Below are 7524 nucleotides of genomic sequence, written 5' to 3'. Positions count from 1 at the left end.
CCTTACGATTAAATATAAAATGTGTTATTTTTACATTTGATTTACTTAAATAAATTTAACACAAAAAAACAAGATAACATAATCAAAATTAGTTAAACTATAACACATAAGCATGTTAGATTTTTTGACACAAAAACTTTAACAAGATTCATTTTTAACAAAAAATTTTTTACTCTGTTTTCAGAAAAATTCCGAAATAACCCAGAGAACCGGGTCTGTTGGCAACTCCTAACAATAAAAGAGAAAGTTCTGAATAGGGGAGAACACAATGAGGCACTGGAAGGAGCGGTAGCTCACCCCACAAAAACCGGAATGGTCAGGACCCAACATTGAATTCACCAATGGGCAGCCGTAGACGCAGGACCAAACTTGTGTCACGTGAAAAAATCCTACCAATCGAAAACCTTAGCTCGCCAAGAGCGGAAACCACATCCATAACGAAACCCATCTCCACTCTCTCATTCTGTGGTGAGACATCCTCGGGCTCGCATGTGGAGAGTTCGCAGTGCCGGTTTATAACAAGTATATTTTCCATCTTGGATTTTGTACTTGACTTGGTGACTTATTGAAGACAAAGATCGCTTGCACGGCAAGGTGAAATCCTCCATCGATTATTCATCTCTGGACATCTTTCTAGCTCGGAGGAAAAATCTTCGAGATTTCTCACTTAAGAGATTGGCATATGACGGTTGCCCTGCAAAGGTTATACTGGTTATAAAATTCCACGAGGGAGAAATTTTACTACACAAGGTAAATTTTTTTTACATTTAATCGATTCTAATATGTCTCTCGGGTGCCGCAGAATTAAACGACAACGACGAAGACGCTAACAGCAAAACGACCAAAAATAGAAAGTTAAACATATAAGTTTAACATTAAACTGTTTTTCCAACCAAATACTCGTAAAATACGTTACTTTTCAATTTATTGCTTGTCGTTAAAATTAACAAAATCCACCAAGAGTATAGCGTCACGTGCTAGCGTCACAAGAGTAAAGTATGTTTAAAATATTATTTGCTGAATTAATTTTGGTGTTACATTGATTCTATTATTTATTGTTCTCAAAATATTTAATCCTGAATTTATTGCTCGTTGTATAAGTGAATAAATTTCACCAAGAGTGTGGCGGGATGCTAGCGTCGGTCGTGAAATAAGATCTGACTATGGAGTGCATTCCGATTCCCCACCTAGGTGCTGAAAATCTACAGTGCATATAACATACTATAGGATTTTTACGTTACTTTTTAATTTATTACTTGTTAAAATTAACAAATTCCACCAAGAGTATGGTGTCACGTGCTAGCGTCACAAAAGTAAAGTATGTTTATAAAATTATTTGCTGAATTAATTTTGGTGTTACATTGATTTTATTTATTGCTTTCAAAATATTTAATTCGGAATTTATTGCTCGTTGCTTAATTTAATAAATTCCGCCAAAATTGGCGGTTCTAGCGTTACGAAAAGAGTAAAGTATGTTTATAAAATTATTTGCTGAATTAATTTTGGTGTTACATTGATATTATTTATTGCTCTCAAAATATTTAATCCTGAATTTATTGCTCGTTGTATAAGTTAATAAATTCCACGAAGAGTGTGGCGGGATGCTAGCGTCGGTCGTGAAATAAGATTTGATTATGGAGTGCGTTCCGATTCCCCCCCTAGGTGCTGAAAATCTATAGTGCATATAACATATATAAACGTACTATAGGATTCTTAGCACTTGGGTGAAGAATCTGAACGCAGCCATGCATGAATACCGGCCTAAATGTAACCGGCAAGTTGCGCACTCTGCAGTATCGATCGATCAATACTGACATAAGAACGATACTTCATCTTCGTTCGAATCTCTTTATTTGCCTGCACGAAGTCGAAAAACGAACACGTGTAACGGTTCGGCGCGAAGTAAAATTATCGGCTACAATCGGCGCAATCGACGTTTATTCTTTAAACTGTTTTGGAGTAAACTATTCACTAAATTTATACGAACACTACTAGAACTATATTTTTTATTTTTGTGTAAAACGTGACTCAATAAAGTGTTCATTTTTCTCGTTTACTTTATCACGTGGCGTACGCTTATTCCAGTGAAATCCATATATCTCAACAGAAAGAACATAAAAATAACGTGAGATGGACTTCTAAACCAGGTAATAGCAATAAAGACACCGATGCAACGAATTTATATACATTCAAATTAACGCTGAACAAACTCATACGTCATGTATAAAATCAATTTAAGCGCTAATTTTTTTTGGTCTCAATTACGGAAAATTATAGATATTATTTTTTTAACTCTAAAGTCTAGTGAGACAAATTTATTAATAGAAAGAATATTTTGCAATGTTATCTTTTTCAAGTGTTTGGATACACATCGGTCAACTGCTATAAAAAAACTTTGTAGTGTGAAATGCTTTTTAAATCATTTAACGTTGGAATAAAAAAGCTCGAATTCGCCAGCTAAATGTTGCAACTGCTCTAAAGTTACAACTACATCTATGATCGTAACGCTTTGATCGTGGTCGTAAGCAATGAAGCCGTCGTAAACCGCATATTTATACCAATATATCTATAAACATATTTTTTCTTCGCACGTCGAGAAAGTATGATAGGTTAGGTTATGTTGTAACGCCAGCGACAAGCGTCGTAATCGTTAGTGCTGGTCTACAACCTTACTTTAGAGGGTATTTAAGCTCTAAGCCGTAAGAAATTTATCAAACACAGTCGAGTATTTTCCTTATATTCCACTGTGATTGGTCAATTTTTTACGGCTTAGAGATTAAATACTTTTTAAAGCAAAGTTGTAGACCCGCACTTAAGAGTTCAAGCTGAATCAACTCATACGACGGTCGACGAGCTTACGATAGCTATTACGACGAGCGTTACGATCGCTTACGGTGAACATTACGATAAATGTAGTTGTAGCTTAATGATCACCTAGTGAATTATATGAAATACTTGTCATATATTAAGTATATACACAAAAAGAACGGACATATGCTCTTTCTATAGGACTTACTAATACTCTACATAAATTCAACAATGAAAAAAATTTGCATGCAAAAACGTCTAACTTCTTTTGTTTTTCCTAAGACCTATCCCACTTATAACAAACCGCTAAACTTTATTTCAAATTCGGCATCAATTTGTAGATCAACGTAACATTCAACACCGAAAACATACGTCAAAGTTTTAAGCATTTGTTGTGCATAGTGTCCTTATTTAAGGACACCTATTTCTTTGTAGTTTTTCTATGTTTTTACTTATTTCACAATTGATTTGTGTAACATATTTGACATCGTTATGTTTCTAATTGTAAGACTTAATTGTACATACGTGTACATAAACAACATGTAATACGTAATTATGAAAAATATGTAATTATTTTTCCGTTTTTTTTTTTGCTTTACCGCTGATAAAACTAAATGTATTTATCATTTTTAAAATAAAATTTTATTATTAGCGGAATTTCATACTTTGCAAGATTTTCTTGTAAGAATTTTAAAAAATTATTTTTATTTAACTTATATTTGTGGTACATATATTATATATATTTTTTAAATTTATATATATTAGACCTTTTCGTTAAAAAGCAGCAAAAATGTCTTCTATATTGGATCTGCTATTTTGTATTTTGAAATTTTGACTGAAGATTTAAAATATAAGAAGTCTAAAAAACTTTTATACAAAAATTTTATATTTAAATAATAAACAATAGTTATTTTTGTTCAATTTTGCTGCCATATATTAGGTGCACAATTCTAATTTATTAAACGATTTCAGATTTGCAATTAGCAACCCCAAAAACCTTTATATACTAAAATTTAGCTAAATATGTTTAACAGAGAAATTTATGTAATAAAGGGTTAAATAGGTTTTTGCAAGTTTTTCCCATATCGCTATTCTGGAATTAATTGTTGATCCAATATCAGTTATTCAAGTGTATAGTTTGCATTTTTACATGTTAATCAATAATTGCAGATAGAAGGCTTGTACCTGGGAACTGCACGAAGGAAAGTTTAACCATTCTGGAGCCAAAAACCGCCAAGTGCCAAGTTTTCGAAAATTATTGCGAAGCTACAAAGCTTCAGAGCGATGCAGAGCAAATCAAAGGAACTTTCAAAGATTTCAACAAGTAGTAATTCGTATCAATTTGTCCTATTTTTTTTTCTTTATTAAAGTAGGACATCGAACTCTCGAATATCTGGACATTATTCGCCACTTATATCATCTTCTTTCTTTATTTCTATTCTCTACGATTTCCAACTTTTTTCCTTACTGCTATCACGGGTTAACTTACAAGTAACACTATCCAAGTGTCACTCGCCGATTTTGTTGAAACATGTGCACACATGTAGAACTTCGAAAAATATTTGTGTCGTGTTTATTTATTTGTGCTTATAAAGCGTTTTAAGAGTAGAAACTATGTTTGAGATATTGACTTTTCAACCTTATGTATAACAACCCTTTAGGCCATGTACGTTATCTTGAATGGTTTTTGCACCAGAACACTATCTCTATAAGGAGTTTTCAGGGTCGTTGATTAGGAATTTTTTTATTAGTCACGTGATACCATTGGATCAGTTATTTTCGAGTCATTAATTTGCTACACTCCGGTTCGTGAGACTGCTCGACTTTGTCGCGTTGTCATTTTCATTCTAATTAATATTTTTAAACTTGTACTGTAGAAATTGAAAATACAGACTTTGAATAAGATGCTTATGATAATATTATGTCAAGAAAATGATTTGGATTTAAGATGAACTTATTATAAGGAAACTAGAAAATTATGTTATTATGTGACAACTAGAAAACCGAAAATCGTTCAGCGATCCACAGGATCGGAGTGTGGCGAGCTAGAGTTAAGACATGTGTTATTATACATGGGATTACTTTGAAAAAGAATTCTAAAAAAAATTAAAAAATTGTAAAATAAATAATTGTAAAATAAAAAAAAGAATAGTTTTGCTCGTCACCTCCACGTTGATTATTTCTGGGTTCGGCAAAGAACGGGAATTTAAACTTTGTTCACGAAATACGTATCATGATTCCGATGGCATCACGTGACCAATAAAAGAATTGCTAATTAACGACCCTGAAAACTTCTAGAGATAGTATTCTGGTGCAAAAACCATTCAAGATAATGTACATGGCCTAAAGGGTTGTTATACATAAGGTTGCAGAGAATATCAATATTTCGAGTATAGTGTCTATTCTTAAAACGCTTTATAAGCACAAATAAAAAAACACGACACAAATATTTTTCGATGTTCTACATGTGTGCACAGTTTCAAAAAAATCGGCGAGTGACACTTGGGTAGTGTTACTTAATTGTTAGTAAATTAACGATTAGATACGTAGTATTCTCAATTAACTCAAATAACTCAAATCTTTGGCACAATTATGATAACTTTGGCCTCTTGATTTAATATTTTCAGGTAGTATTTTTTACGCTAAATAAAAAATTATATAGATTTTATAAGGCTAACTGTTCTAGTTTTTAAGATATACGGTGTTGAAGTTAAAAATAAATAATATGAGTTTTTAAATATTTAATACTTTGATTGTATGTATAGACAGTACACATATAAACTACCGCTCCTCTCCCGCAGACAGGGTGAATCTTGGTTCGCGTAGAAAATTGAAAACAGAACCGTTATACAATGATAGATCTCGGGTTCGGGTGAGAAACCTCGGAAAATTTTTTTACTATTTATTTTATATTCCTCGCCAAAAATGCCTCCGAAAACTACTAACATTTCAAGGGGCCAAAGCTAGTTATCGTAATCATTCTCAAATCTATTTATACACGCCCATAAGAGATCGAGAGAAAATTGACTCCGAACTGTTTAAATCAATCAATAACGAAATCAATTTTATATATATAGTGGACCCGAGAATTCCAGCCGATTTCTTATATAAAAAGCGAAAGTCCCGATCGGCCGCCAAGCACAGCCGGAATCGACGAAACAAGCAAGCACGTAAAGCACGCGAGCTTTTAGATCTCAAATACCGCGAATGTTTAAACACTTTAAGTAATCTGCGAGTTACCAATTCATTTTCTTCTTCTCTTGACAGAGTAAATCCGTCTAAACTAGATCAATCATTTCCCTCAACTCCCCCCTCTCATTTATCAGTCACTCCGAAAACGAATCTGTCATTCCCTCTTTAATCTCTTCTTCAGATTTCCCCTAGAATATAAGAATAGATGTATAGGAAAAAATTTAGAGAAATGGATGTAGGAATAATATATTTATAAAGATGCATGTGTAGGTAGAATGAGTAGGTAAAATGTTATATTTTACTTATAATTAAGTTATATCGAAATTATATGTGTTATATGTTAAGGGGGAATATATACCTAGAAACGAAAAAAAAGGTAATGTTTTGGAATTTTTTTCAGGGGAACCATTGGAATTATCGGGTCGTGGTTTTTTGTAGTTAAAAATATACACTTTCAAGACTGTTTAACATTTTTTTTATTTAAAAATGTTGCAAATTTACCGAGTACTGGAGTCGTCTACGGAGTGCCGTAAAAAAATGTTCTATGACAAAACGGTACCCAGCGGCGATTTGTCAAAAATCATCTAAAACAAAAAATGAAACAGGAAATGAAAATAGATACTATTATCTTTGGAGTGTCATAGCCGATTTTATAAATATCGATTTTTTACAAAATGGCGGGCGCTTGAACTCAACGTAGCGATTTTCAAAAAAAAATTTGTTTCTTTTTTACAAAAAAAAAACTAAGAATTGAAAAAAAAATTCTATGACACGCGATAGATAATTATGTATACAATAACCACGAGAATTTTTAAGTCCATCGGTTTAGTGGTTTACGAGATATTATGGGTACCAGTTTAAAAAACGTTGGATTGAGAAAAACGCGTTTGCAAATGTTTTTATATATAAACTATGAAATTTGTTCAACTTACACAGAGTCATCGATACCAGGTCCATAATATAAGTTTTCCGAAGTGGACGGTACGCCCATATCTTCTAAATTTTGTTGTCGGCGTCGTAGTCGCCCTTTTTTCTTTTCTAGGTGTATATTCCCCCTTAAAACGTATTATTTTTTATATAAAATATATTATCTTTATTACGTAATATTAGCATATACGATATCAGGATATTAAACTTGTTATGTTATGTAATATTAAATTCAGTCGTATCAAAATTTTATAATTCAAGTATAATTAAGTAAAAGTAGATTAAATTTGGACATAAAATCTCGTAATTTTTTATTTATTTCTATCAAGAATTTTATACTAATATTATTTCATATTAATTTTAAAAAGGACATATATTGTCGAGACCGTGCAGAAAAAAGATTACAATTGTCGTCAGACTTATTGTTCGGTTTGTACAGCTTATCGATTATGAAGAAAAGGCATTCTACTATACGAGCGTGAAATCATTTAATTTGACAATTTCTATTTTAGGTTGGAGGTAATAATTATTTTCTTGTTCTTTGTGAACGTTATATAACCCAGTAAGCAAGTAACATCAAGAAACATTTTAACTACA

General features: G+C 32.1%; 1 long non-coding RNA gene across 1 annotated transcript; it reads left to right on the top strand.

Annotated features, from left to right (window-relative positions):
* The first annotated feature begins 218 nt into the window (after positions 1-218).
* On the top strand, positions 219-7516 carry LOC112466097. The gene is made up of 3 exons (XR_003042100.1): positions 219-750; positions 3979-4135; positions 5886-7516. It is a non-coding gene; the product is annotated as an uncharacterized LOC112466097 (long non-coding RNA).
* The last annotated feature ends 8 nt before the right edge of the window (positions 7517-7524 follow it).

Source organism: Temnothorax curvispinosus, unplaced genomic scaffold (assembly GCF_003070985.1).
Source record: "Temnothorax curvispinosus isolate PA1 unplaced genomic scaffold, ASM307098v1 QBEX01015850.1, whole genome shotgun sequence".
NCBI classification, from domain to species: domain Eukaryota; kingdom Metazoa; phylum Arthropoda; class Insecta; order Hymenoptera; family Formicidae; genus Temnothorax; species Temnothorax curvispinosus.
The sequence above is the reverse complement of the archived record's forward strand: the minus strand, read 5'-3'. Positions and strand labels throughout refer to the sequence as shown.